Below are 14,735 nucleotides of genomic sequence, written 5' to 3'. Positions count from 1 at the left end.
GGCAGAGTGTGTCAGGTCCTCGGTCAGTGACCGAGGACCTGACACCAGGAGGGGGCCCGGCGGGTTGCCCGGTATGCCGCCGGGTGCGAGGCCCCTCCTGGCTGCCCGGCCACCGCAGACACCGGTCTGCAGCTCCGCAGTCAGCAGAGCTGCAGACCATGTGTCTCGCGAGAACCGGCCAATCAGAGCGTTGCCGCGGGTTATCACGGCAACGCTCTGACATCTCGCGAGATTACATGGTCTGCAGCTCTGTGGAGCTGCAGACCGGAAGGCAGCAATGGCCACCAGACCACCAGGGAGCCCACACTGGACCACCAGGGAAGGGTGACCACCAGGAAAGGTAGGCTCTCACCCCCCTCAGCCTTACCCTCAGCCTCACCACCCACACCACCCTCAGCCTCACTACCCCTCACCCTCAGCCTCACTACCCCCACCACCCTCAGCCTCACCCTCCCACCACCCTCAGCCTCACTACCCCCACCACCCTCAGCCTCACTACCCCCACCACCCTCAGCCTTACTAACCCCACCAGCCTCAGCCTCACTACCCCCACCCTCAGCCTCACCATCCCCCCACCCTCAGCCTCACTACCCCCACCACCCTCAGCCTCACTACCCCCACCACCCTCACTAACCCCACCACCCTCAGCCTCACTAACCCCACCACCCTCAGCCTCACTACCCCCACCACCCTCAGCCTCACTAACCTCACTACCCCCACCCTCAGCCTCATTCCCCCTACCACCCTCAGCCTCGCTACCCCCCCCACCACCCTCAGCCTCACTATCCCTCACCTCAGCCTCACTACCCCCCACACCAACCTCAGCCTCACTACCCCCCACACCACCCTCAGCCTCACTACCCCCCCACACCACCCTCAGCCTCACTACCCCCCACACCACCCTCAGCCTCACTACCCCCCCACACCACCCTCAGCCTCACTACCCCCCACACCACCCTCAGCCTCACTACCCCCACCACCCTCAGCCTCACTACCCCCACCACCCTCAGCCTCACTACCCCCACCACCCTCAGCCTCACTACCCCCACCACCCTCAGCCTCACTACCCCCACCACCCTCAGCCTCACTACCCCCACCACCCTCAGCCTCACTACCCCCACCACCCTCAGCCTCACTACCCCCACCACCCTCAGCCTTACTAACCCCACCACCCTCAGCCTCACTACCCACCACCCTCAGCCTCACTAACCCCACCACCCTCAGCCTCACTACCCCCCACACCACCCTCAGCCTCACTACCCCCAAACCACCCTCAGCCTCACCCCCCACCACCCTCAGCCTCACCCCCACCACCCTCAGCCTCACCCCCCCACCACCCCCCAAACCACCCTCAGCCTCACCCCCACCACCCTCAGCCTTACCCCCCACCACCCTTAGCCTCACTACCCCCCACACACCCTCAGCCTCACTACCCCCCACACCACCCTCAGCCTCACTACCCCCCACACCACCCTCAGCCTCACTACCCCCCACACCACCCTCAGCCTCACTACCCCCAAACCACCCTCAGCCTCACCCCCACCACCCTCAGCCTCACTACCCCCACACCACCCACAGCATCACCTCAGCCTCACTACCCCCCACACCACCCTCAGCATCACCACCCCAACCACCCTCAGGCTCACTACCCCCCCACCACCCTCAGCCTCACTACCCCCCACACCACCCTCAGCCTCACTACCCCCCACACCACCCTCAGCCTCACTACCCCCCAACCACCCTCAGCCTCACTACCCCCCCACCACCCTCAGCCTCACTACCCCCCACACCAACCTCAGCCTCACTACCCCCACACCAACCTCAGCCTCACTACCGCCCACACCACCCTCAGCATCACAACCCCCAACCACCCTCAGCCTCACTACCCCCACCACCCTCAGCCTCACTACCACCCTCAGCCTCACTACCCCCCACACCACCCTCAGCCTCACTACCACCCTCAGCCTCACTACCCCCCACACCACCCTCAGCCTTACTACCCCCACACCACCCTCAGCCTCACTGCCCCCCACACCACCCTCAGCATCCCCCACCACCCTCAGCATCACCCCTCACCACCCTCAGCATCAACCCCCCTCACCATCAACCCTCACATCACCCCCCTCCCTCTCACATCACCCCCCTCCCTCACACATCACCCCCCTCCCTCTCACATCACCCCCCTCCCTCTCACATCACCCCCTCCCTCTCACATCACCCCCCTCCCTCTCACATCACCCCCCTCCCTCTCACATCACCCCCCTCCCTCTCACATCACCCCCCTCCCTCTCACATCACCCCCTCCCTCTCACATCACCCCCCTCCCTCTCACATCACCCCCCTCCCTCTCACATCACCCCCCTCCCTCTCACATCACCCCCCTCCCTCTCACATCACCCCCTCCCTCTCACATCACCCCCCTCCCTCTCACATCACCCCCCCTCCCTCTCACATCACCCCCCCTCCCTCTCACATCACCCCCCCTCCCTCTCACATCACCCCCCCTCCCCCTCACATCACCCCCCCTCCCCCTCCCATCACCCCCCCTCCCCTCCCTCTCACATCACCCCCCCTCCCCTCCCTCTCACATCACCCCCCTCCCCCTCCCACATCACCCCCCCCCCCTCCCTCTCACATCACCCCCCTCCCCCTCCCACATCACCCCCCCCTCCCCCTCCCTCTCACATCACCCCCCCCTCCTTCTGACATCACCCCCCCTCCTTCTGACATCACCCCCCCTCCTTCTGACATCACCCCCCCTCCTTCTGACATCACCCCCCCTCCTTCTGACATCACCCCCCCTCCTTCTGACATCACCCCCCCCTCCTTCTGACATCACCCCCCCCTCCTTCTGACATCACCCCCCCCCTCCTTCTGACATCACCCCCCCCTCCTTCTGACATCACCCCCCCCTCCTTCTGACATCACCCCCCCTCCTTCTCACATCACCATCACCATCACCCCCCACACCATCACCTTCCTGTCACCATCACCCCCTCTCACCATCACCCGCCTCTCCTTCTCACCATCACCCCCCCCTCCTTCTCACATCACCCCCCCTCCTTCTGACATCACCCCCCCTCCTTCTGACATCACCCCCCCTCCTTCTGACATCACCCCCCCTCCTTCTCACATCACCCCCCCTCCTTCTGACATCACCCCCCTCTCCTTCTCACATCACCCCCCCCCTCCTTCTCACATCACCATCACCATCACCCCCCACACCATCACCTTCCTGTCACCATCACTACCCCCACCACCCTCAGCCTCACTACCCCCACCACCCTCAGCCTTACTAACCCCACCACCCTCAGCCTCACTACCCACCACCCTCAGCCTCACTAACCCCACCACCCTCAGCCTCACTACCCCCCACACCACCCTCAGCCTCACTACCCCCAAACCACCCTCAGCCTCACCCCCCACCACCCTCAGCCTCACCCCCACCACCCTCAGCCTCACCCCCCACCACCCCCCAAACCACCCTCAGCCTCACCCCCACCACCCTCAGCCTTACCCCCCACCACCCTTAGCCTCACTACCCCCCACACACCCTCAGCCTCACTACCCCCCACACCACCCTCAGCCTCACTACCCCCCACACCACCCTCAGCCTCACTACCCCCCACACCACCCTCAGCCTCACTACCCCCAAACCACCCTCAGCCTCACCCCCACCACCCTCAGCCTCACTACCCCCACACCACCCACAGCATCACCTCAGCCTCACTACCCCCCACACCACCCTCAGCATCACCACCCCAACCACCCTCAGGCTCACTACCCCCCCACCACCCTCAGCCTCACTACCCCCCACACCACCCTCAGCCTCACTACCCCCCACACCACCCTCAGCCTCACTACCCCCCAACCACCCTCAGCCTCACTACCCCCCCACCACCCTCAGCCTCACTACCCCCCACACCAACCTCAGCCTCACTACCCCCACACCAACCTCAGCCTCACTACCGCCCACACCACCCTCAGCATCACAACCCCCAACCACCCTCAGCCTCACTACCCCCACCACCCTCAGCCTCACTACCACCCTCAGCCTCACTACCCCCCACACCACCCTCAGCCTCACTACCACCCTCAGCCTCACTACCCCCCACACCACCCTCAGCCTTACTACCCCCACACCACCCTCAGCCTCACTGCCCCCCACACCACCCTCAGCATCCCCCACCACCCTCAGCATCACCCCTCACCACCCTCAGCATCAACCCCCCTCACCATCAACCCTCACATCACCCCCCTCCCTCTCACATCACCCCCCTCCCTCACACATCACCCCCCTCCCTCTCACATCACCCCCCTCCCTCTCACATCACCCCCTCCCTCTCACATCACCCCCCTCCCTCTCACATCACCCCCCTCCCTCTCACATCACCCCCCTCCCTCTCACATCACCCCCCTCCCTCTCACATCACCCCCTCCCTCTCACATCACCCCCCTCCCTCTCACATCACCCCCCTCCCTCTCACATCACCCCCCTCCCTCTCACATCACCCCCCTCCCTCTCACATCACCCCCCCTCCCTCTCACATCACCCCCCCTCCCTCTCACATCACCCCCCCTCCCCCTCACATCACCCCCCCTCCCCCTCCCATCACCCCCCCTCCTTCTGAAATCACCCCCCCTCCTTCTGACATCACCCCCCCTCCTTCTGACATCACCCCCCCCTCCTTCTGACATCACCCCCCCCTCCTTCTGACATCACCCCCCCCCTCCTTCTGACATCACCCCCCCCCCTCCTTCTGACATCACCCCCCCCCTCCTTCTGACATCACCCCCCCTCCTTCTCACATCACCATCACCATCACCCCCCACACCATCACCTTCCTGTCACCATCACCCCCTCTCACCATCACCCGCCTCTCCTTCTCACCATCACCCCCCCCTCCTTCTCACATCACCCCCCCTCCTTCTGACATCACCCCCCCTCCTTCTGACATCACCCCCCCTCCTTCTGACATCACCCCCCCTCCTTCTCACATCACCCCCCCTCCTTCTGACATCACCCCCCCCTCCTTCTCACATCACCCCCCCCCTCCTTCTCACATCACCATCACCATCACCCCCCACACCATCACCTTCCTGTCACCATCACCCGCCTCTCCTTCTCACCATCACCCTCCTATACACACAACACACTTCAAGCAGCTACCCCATACACATAGGGTCTCAGACAAAAATGCAAACATGCTCACAGAGACATACATTCACACACAAGGATACTCCGTCAGACACACTCTCAGGCACATACACAGGTAAACTGTGCATCAATGTGTATATGTGACACTTTTTTGTTAGTGGGGCCTCATGTTTGAGTTTCGCCTAAGGCCTCATAAAGTCTAGAGCCGCCTCTGCTGCAAGGTAATTATTGCAGTTTATAAAAACTACAATAATTACACTTGCAGGGTTAAGGGTGGTGGGAGTTGGCACCCAGACCACTCCAATGGGCAGAAGTGTCCCTTTAACTAGAGGTTAAACCATAGTTCTGTCCGGATAAAGCAGCAAGTTAATACTACCTGTGTTAGCCCTTGGTAGGTAAATAGTGGACTGGAAAAGTATACTAGTATACCCAGGTAGACAAGGGGTTAAACCATGGTCCAAGTGTTAAGTAACAGATATTGACTAAAGGTTAGACTATAGTACTATCCAAGTGAAGCATGAATAAACATAGATTGGATAATAGAGTACTATAATATACTGAGCTGTTTTATGGGAGTTGTAGTTCAATAGTTTTTCATTGGAGAAAGCTAACAGCTAAACTAATACTCCCATATTTTTTTTTAATGTTTATTTTTATTTTTATTTTTTTTAACAACAAAACAAAAAAACAAAACAAAAAACACAATACTCCCATAAACACAAGTCAAGGCATTATTATTATTATTGGTATTTATATAGCGACAACCTATTCTTCAGCACATTACAATATTATAAAATGGGGAATTTAACAAAGAATGAGACAAAACTAATACATTTTTTAAAGGAATGATAGGTTCAGGAGGACTCTGCTTGAAAGTGTCTCAGGATGGGACTAGACTGGAATTCTGTAGGTGACTTTGTGATTCATTGGCTCCTATTGAAAGTTTAAAGTAAGTTTAAAGTAAAAAAGTATTTTATTTACACAAACAAATTATAAATAGAAATATAAAATTAATATAACATTGACTAGATGGATGAGTTTAAAGTGATACTCTAGGTCAGGTGTAGGCAACCTTCGGCATCCTAGATGTTGTGGACTACATCCCCCATAATGCTCCAACACCCAAAGTGCTGACAAAGCATCATGGGAGGTGTAGTCCAAAACATCTGGAGTGCCGAAGGTTGCCTATGCCTGCTCTAGGTCCTTGTTTCCTAGTGCATGCACCAAAAGCACGGGGTACGCCAAGAGCTGGCCAGCTTGTGAGTGTCTGTCAGTGTGTGTCAAATCAGTGAGTGTGTGTGTCAGTGACCTCTGTGTGTACATGTGTGTGTCGGTGAATGTATGTGTCAGTAAGTGACAAGTGTGTGTCAAATCAGTGAGTGTGTCTGTCAGTGAGTGTGTTGTCTGTGTGTCAGTTTCCTCTGTGTGTAAATGTGTGTGTGTGTGTCAGTGAATATATGTGTCAGTAAGTGACAAGTGTGTGTCTGTCAGTGAGTGTGTCATCTGTGTGTAAATGTGTGTATGCCAGTGTCCTATGTGTAACTGTGTGTGTGTGTGCCAGTGTCATACACTCGTCCTTACATATACACAATATTTATTTGAAAAATATTTATTACTTCGGTTAATCAGGCTTTTTTTCCCTCCAAAATGGGATTAACTTAAATATCAGTGTTTACATGTGTCATTTAGAATTTAAATCAATAGAAATGGCTTTCTCGAGGCAGGGGTACTAAGGAATTTTATTTAGACCTGCAAGATAATAATTTGTATGGTGCAGAAGTAGGATTGCAGAGGCACATAGTTGCTAACCGGACCTGCCAACAGTGGCTACCTTTGAACAAGCTGAGCTGAGTTTTAGCAGGCATTTAAAAACCAAGGTTGTGCTGATGATCACAGGTTGAGGTTTGTTATCTTTGTATACAGAATCTGCTACTGTAGAATATCTTGTGTTTGTCCTGACATGTCTGCAGGCACATTCTCCAGATATGAGAACACAAAGCAAGAAAAAAGAAAAAGAAAAAAAAGATCTGGATAAGGATACTACAGTATATAGAAACTGTTTAATAGATAATTAAATAAAAAGAGTATAAATCCTAAAACCATAGAATGTGACGGCAGATAAGAACCATTCGGCCCATCTAGTCTGCCCAACTTTCTAAATACTTTTATTAGTCCCTGGCCTTATCTTATAGTTAGGATAGCCTTATGCCTATCCCACGCATGCTTAAACTCCCTCACTGTGTTAACCTCTACCACTTCAGCTGGAAGGCTATTCCATGCATCCACTACCCTCTCAGTAAAGTAATACTTCCTGATATTATTTTTAAACCTTTTCCCCTCTAATTTAAGACTATGTCCTCTTAGTCTTAAATTAGAGGTGTAAAGGTTTAAAAATCCAATGTAGTACTGATACAATAAAGCTTTTACTGCAGCCTCCAGACACATTTGCTGTACATAAACTACAGCTGTATTTTGGAAGCAAAATTTGGAAATGCAGGATGTGTGGGCTTATGGAGCAAAAACTATGTGTCAATTAAAAAAAAAAATGTAACCTAACCTACATGGTGCACCCAATGTGTGAGTACCTGTGATTCCCCTTTAACATTCTAGAGTGATGGGCTATGGCTAATGGTAAAATAAAATTGAAAGATAGTGAATTCCTTATTTCCCAACAATTATTCGTACAGAGTGAAAGGATCACTCCTTCCCCCCACCTCATTTCCACCCCAGAGCTCCCAGACCTCCGTGTTTTTTTTTTGTCCCTGTTTATGTTAACAGTTTGCACTTGCAAGATGTTATTGTACTTACACCTATCTCCATTTTTTGTTTTTTCCTCGCAAATTCTTTCTTCTGTCTATTCCCCCAGCTTTCTTCTTCACATGTCAATCCATTGTTTTTCCTTCTTCCTGCCATTATTCTCTGAGTCTTTTATCCATCACTCTCTCATCCTAACCCTCAGCATTTAGCTCCTAATTTTACCACAAATGTGGAAACGTTGTGTTCTGACAATGAAAGCAGACAGTGTAGAGATGGGCAGAATTTAATGCCAGTCTGCACAACTAGAGACGATTGGCTTAACCCATTGACAAGCTCTCAAACCCAGAGTCTACTGGTCAAAACCAGAATCCATCCGTGAGATAAGCATTTTATAGGTGGCCCTCACCGGTCAAACAGTTGTGTTTATTCCCTATTGAAATAGACACATTGTATAATTCAGACTAAAATATCCAATCTACGACTATCTACGAGAATTGTTCTAACGCCGCTATTTTGGCCTACATTTTGCAATTTGATTGTCAATTCACTAAACTTTACTGTTTAGCAAATGCATTTTAGTGTGTTTTCTCGATTATAATTATTATTTTACCGGATTTTAGAAAATGCAACACTACTGTAATATTGTAATACACATAATTTACACACACATAATTTGTATACTCCTTGTGTGTTCTCCATCGGAAAATACAATCCATCTATTATTTTCACATTCGGTGTGGACTGTTTCTTGTAAGATTATTATTATGCAGTACGACTGGAAAACGGCCAGAAATGTGACCTTTTCGGATGTTGTGTTCCTCTAATTAACGTAACATATATGGAACATTTCAGTGCGGTTTGTGCGACTCTAATGGTGTTTTGTTCCCATACTGGCAGCTATGAGACATGCAGTTTATAATTAGTGCCAGCGAGTCGCTCTTATTTGTTTTGTCACTGTGGGGGGAAAGAGAGGCTTATGAATTGTAATGAAAAACTCCTACTGCGTGATTTCAGAGTCCAAACGTAAAAACTGCCAAACCCCTACATATAGACATGCATTTATTTCCAAGCTGAAAGCAATCTGATTTAAGGTCGGTGCACACATTTTCCACAGATTTCTAAATCTGCACGAATACAGCCATATGTTTCCTATAAATTCCAATATGGCTCCTACAGACTGCTGTATTACATACACTTCATATAATCCCAACTCCCAGAACTTTAAAACTCAATCGTAATTTTTATAGGTTCCTCAACAGACTCCCTCCAACTACACACTGTACCGAGAGACTCCCGTCCGCCTGACAATCTCCAGACAAACTATATACCCCTCAGACGTGCGTTGGTAAGGTAACTGTGTGCTCCAGGTAGGTATATCTTATAATAACCAATTCCGAGCTATTTTTCTAGCACGGTGTGCCTACCTGGATATGAACTTGCCAGGCACAAGGTTTGGCGATGATAGAGTCACTTTGAAATTGTAGTTTTTGCTGTAAGTTATTAACTTGGACTAGAGCATTTTTATCCAGAAAACACAAGGTTATAGCGAGCTGACAGCTGCAAAATGTTTGTGCACAAGCGGAAGCAATTGCATTTAGACACACAATTAAACATAGGATCATTTGTAATGATGCTTTTAGATACACACGTTCAGCATAATCATTTCCCCTCTTTTTGAGATTTTGACTTATGCTCTATAGAACCAAGTGCAACTACACACAGGGAAGGCATGACAGCGGGGAGGGGAGGAGGGCGACAGTTGTTCTCTGGAGGGACTATAATTGTGGACTGCTAACAGCACCAGTCTAATATATTATGTAACAATATTTTTGTCTATTTTAGTTCTCGCATAGTATAAAATATTTAAAGAGCACCTGTCTTGCCCAAAACTACTTTAGCTGAGTTTAAAGCAGTTTTGCTAGCAAATGTATAGATTGGGCAAAAAAAACTATTTTAAAATATTTTTTTTCTCTCACCTGTAAATCATTTCTTCGGCATAGACTCCTACGACGAGGAAGTGATTGATAAAGGAGAGCACAGGTGGTCCCACAAGCGGTCCCACGGACGTTCCTTCTGTAGATGTTTTATTTACTTTGTTTTTACATTGTAATAACTGTCCTTTATGAAGGCTTAACAAAAACGAAACGCGTAGGAGCTGCTGTTTTTATGCTGTATGACTTTATGAAATATGTTTCTCTACTTGATCCGGTGTACCGAGTCTCCTGAACTTCATTAAGAAGGGCGACAGGGCAGTAGCCCCCCAGTACATTCGGGGGTTTTGTGAGTGTAACAAATGTCATAGCATGGTTACAAGTTATAACAGTATCATACTATCGCTTTTTTATACATTTTTTAGGATTCATCTGTGACTTCATATCTTATGTATTTATGGGTCCTTCTGCTCTGCATGTGCTGTGGTTGCTACGGTAACTCCCTAACTGGAGCTTTTATCAGCAGCTGGGAAGTACAGGTGGTCCTCATTTAGCGACCTACCTGTTTTAAGTGCAAGCCGTTTTGGAGATTCCCTGCTCTGGTGCGCATGTCAATGTTCGGGGAAACTTCCTCGAACATAGACGAACGCACCAAAGCAGGGCATCCCTTAACTACTCACTTACCGACCAATTCGTAGGAACGGAACCCGGTCGGTAAGGAGGAGTGTCTGTATAGGAACGGAGTGATATTTAAGTACCGGCAATGAAGACAGCATGTCAAGAAAGGCAAATCAATTGAGCAGGAGGAGCGAGGGTGGACCAGAGGTAGGTGGCAGCACTGGTAGCTTGTGCTGAGGGGGCCCAGCAGATCCTACTGGACACGAGGGAAGCGCCACTCTGCATCCAAAAGGTAGAAAACAGGAGAGTGGCTAAAAATGTGGACATTTTTACCAGCATGTATGTATCTTTGTATTTGCTAATCTGTGTGTGTCAGTATCTGTGTATCTTCATGCTATGTATGAGGACATCCAGCATCACCCAAAACCCTTTGGGAAAGCATTATACTCTGTTTTCCTATGGTGGAAGTTCTAATGAGAGTGTGGTGCATTCTGCGGCTGATGTTGGCAGGGGAGGAGCAGATGCGGAGCCTGACCCAGCAATGGTTTTTCTAGCACTAAAGTTTCCCTTTAAGGTCTCCCCTCCAAATCTAAATAAAAAACAGAAAAAAAGGGTTTTATTCACCTTTTTTTTCCAACGTACCTCCTACAATGTCAAGCTCTTATCTTTTATCCAATAAAATGCTCCTCATCAGAAGTGGCTCTCTAGGCGACCTAGGCCTGGGTCCTCGCAGCTGCCTTAATCGTTTCAGTCACCCCTGTGACCCACTGTCACATCCTATAATCCACTCTCACACCCTGTGCTGTATTTTCCACGAGGCTAGCAAGGCATTTGCCTTGATAGGCACTTTCAGGGGGCAGCAAAAACTGCCACCCTCCCTTGGCTTGTTAGCCTCTTTCATGGGGGGGCCTAAGAGCTGGTCACACACACACATACACACAGTTATAGACAGTCACACACACACACACAGTTATAGACAGTCACACACACACTGTTACAGGCAGACAGTCACACACACACACACCGTTACAGGAAGACAATCTCACACATACACACAGTTATAGACAGTCACACACACACACACACACACAGTTAGACAGTCACACACACACACCATTACAGGAAGACAATCTCACACATACACACAGTTATAGACAGTCACACACACACACACACACACACAGTTAGACAGTCACACACACACACCATTACAGGAAGACAATCTCACACATACACACAGTTATAGACAGTCACACACACACTGTTACAGGCAAACAGTCACACACACATACACAGAGTTAGACAGTCACACACACATACATACACACAGTTAGACAGTCACAGACAGACAGTTACAGGCAGTCACACACACATACACAGAGTTACAAAGTCACACACTCACACCGTTACAGGCAGACAGTCTCACACATACGCACAGTTATAGACAGTCACACACACACTGTTACAGGCAGACAGTCACACACACACATACACAGAGTAAGACAGTCACAAACACAGACAGTCACACACACACAGTTACAGGCAGACAGTCTCACACATACACACAGTTATAGACAGTCACACACACACAGTTACAGGCAGACAGTCACACACACATACACACAGTTAGACAGTCACACACACAGAGTCCCACACATGCACACAGTTAGATATTCACACACACATGGGCTTTGAATGTTGCATTCTTTAAATGATACATACTATAAAAAAAACACAAAACAACTTCTTCATTCAATTGTTTATTTTGATAAAACTGAAACATTTGGAGAATGTCCATGAACCTTTATTATGGATTTCGCAATTCCAATTTAAACATCAACATTCTTAATAATAAAATAAGCATATCTTTTAACCAAAACCAAAAATAAACCATTAACCATTTCCATGCCCCGCCCCCTAAAGCCAGGAGCTATAAATATATATTAAATCCAAATAAACCAAACCACCCTCCTGTGATGCGCATCCCTTAACAAGGTCACGACAAACATTCATAACTAAAGGGAAGTGTGGGTGGGAGCTGCAGCTCATAAATACTTACAAGCAGCCTACCTGGTTAATTGTCTGGCACAATTTGAGGTACATGATTTTGGCGCCTTTACATTTTTAAATTTTTACCCCCGAAATTCTCTCCCTCCCCCTCCCCCTCCCCACACTTACTTTAAAATGTAAAAAACACCAACTATTATTTTTAATGCTCAGGTCCCTTCTAAAAAATGCCTGCCCAGTCCCCCTTCTAAAAAATGTCTGTCCAGACCCCCTTCTAAAAAAATGTCTGCCCAGTCCCTCTTCTATAAAACACCTGCCCAGCCCCCTACAAAACCCCTGAACCCCTCTACAAAACCTCTGCGCAACCCCCCCCCGTCTACAAAACCCTTGCACCCATCTACAAAAACCCTGCAGGAACCCCATTTACAAAACCCCTTCACCCCTTCTACAAAACCTCTGCCCATCCTTCCTTCTACAAAACTTCTGTATCCTTTCTACCAGACCCTGCCCATCACAAAATCCCTGCACACCCTCTAGAAAAATCCTGCCCTGTCCCCTTCACAAAACCCCTGCACCCTCTCTAAGAAAACCCTGCCTGCCCCTTCACAAACCCCCTCCCCTCTTTACAAAAACCTTGGCCAGCCCCCTTCACAAAAAACCCTGCCGCTCTACAAAAACCCTGCCCATTCGCCTTCACAAAAAACCCTGCTCATCCCCCTTTGCAAAAAACCCTGCCCCTTCTATACAAACCCTGCCCAGCCCCCTTCACAAAAACCCCTACCCCTCTACAAAAACCCTGCCCATCCCCCTTCACAAAAACCCTGCCCAGCCCCCTTCACAAAAACCACTACCCCTCTACAAAACCCTGCCCATTCTCCTTCACAAAAACCCTGCCCATCCCTCTTCACAAAAATCCCTGCCTCTTCTATAAAAACCCTGCCCAGCCCCCTTTCACAAAAACCCCTGCCCCCTCTACCAAAAACCTGCTCATCCCCCTTCACAAAAAAACCTGCTCATCCCCCTTTGCAAAAGCCCCTGCCCCTTCTATAAAAACCCTGCCCAGCCCCCTTCACAAAAACCCCTGCCCCCTATACCAAAACCCTGCTCATCCCCCTTTGCAAAAAACACTGCCCCCTCTACCAAAACCCTGCTCATCCCCCTTTGCAAAAAACACTGCCCCCTCTACCAAAACCCTGCTCATCCCCCTTTGCAAAAAACACTGCCCCCTCTACCAAAACCCTGCTCATCCCCCTTTGCAAAAAACACTGCCCCCTCTACCAAAACCCTTCTCATCCCCCTTTGCAAAAACCCCTGCCCCTTCTACAAAAGCCCTGCCCATCCCTTCACAAAAAACCCTCCACCCTCTATCAAAATACGGTCCAGCCCTCCTTCACAGAAATACCACCCTCCCCTCCCCCCTCTACAAAAACCCTGCCCATCCCCTTCACAAAAACCCTGTCCATCCCCCTTCACAAAAAACCCTCCCCCCTCTATCAAAATACTGTCCAGCCCTCCTTCACCGAAATACCGCCCCCCCCCCCCCCTCTGCAAAAACCCTGCCCAGCCGCTTACGGTAATATCTATATAATATCCATATACAAATAAAACGGTGATGCAGCGTTATGCGATGCCACACTCGCTAATCAGGTGATGATGGTGTGAGGGATTAAATACCTTTTTTTTAGCTCCCTGGTGATCCGGTGGCTATAATATCCGATCTGCAGCTCCGCATAGCTGCAGACCATGTATCTCGCGATATACTCTTACCCACAGAAAGACATGCACACTCACTGACAGGCACTCTGTTGTAAGAGCATTGTGAATATATGTAATTCAAAATGAATGTGATAAATGCAATTTTAAAAATGCAGTGTCAAAACCAAACAATTAAAGTGATAATGCTTTGATGTATATTGTGAAATTGCATTGTGAGCTAAACTCAAGAGGCAGCAATTGCCCAGAGCACTTGACTTGTAAAGACTTCCCGTTGAGCTGCATTGGGAAGTCTGTGATTGGACAGCCACAGAAAGTCTGGGCGGGGTAAGAAGGGGAGGGCTTGCAAAGACTGCAGACAAGAGATCTGAAGGTTTTGCCAGCTGTTTTTAGATATACTCCAATAAAAATGCATAATTAAATGCATGTAGGTTTCCATTGGGGGTATATCTACCAAATAGTGTTTTTTTTTGTATTTGGGCAGTGGACTGTCTCTTTAACCCTGCAGGGTTAAAATTAAACAGCTACTGCATCAGACCACTTCCTTGAGC

Source organism: Pelobates fuscus, chromosome 12 (assembly GCF_036172605.1).
Source record: "Pelobates fuscus isolate aPelFus1 chromosome 12, aPelFus1.pri, whole genome shotgun sequence".
NCBI classification, from domain to species: domain Eukaryota; kingdom Metazoa; phylum Chordata; class Amphibia; order Anura; family Pelobatidae; genus Pelobates; species Pelobates fuscus.
The sequence above is the reverse complement of the archived record's forward strand: the minus strand, read 5'-3'. Positions refer to the sequence as shown.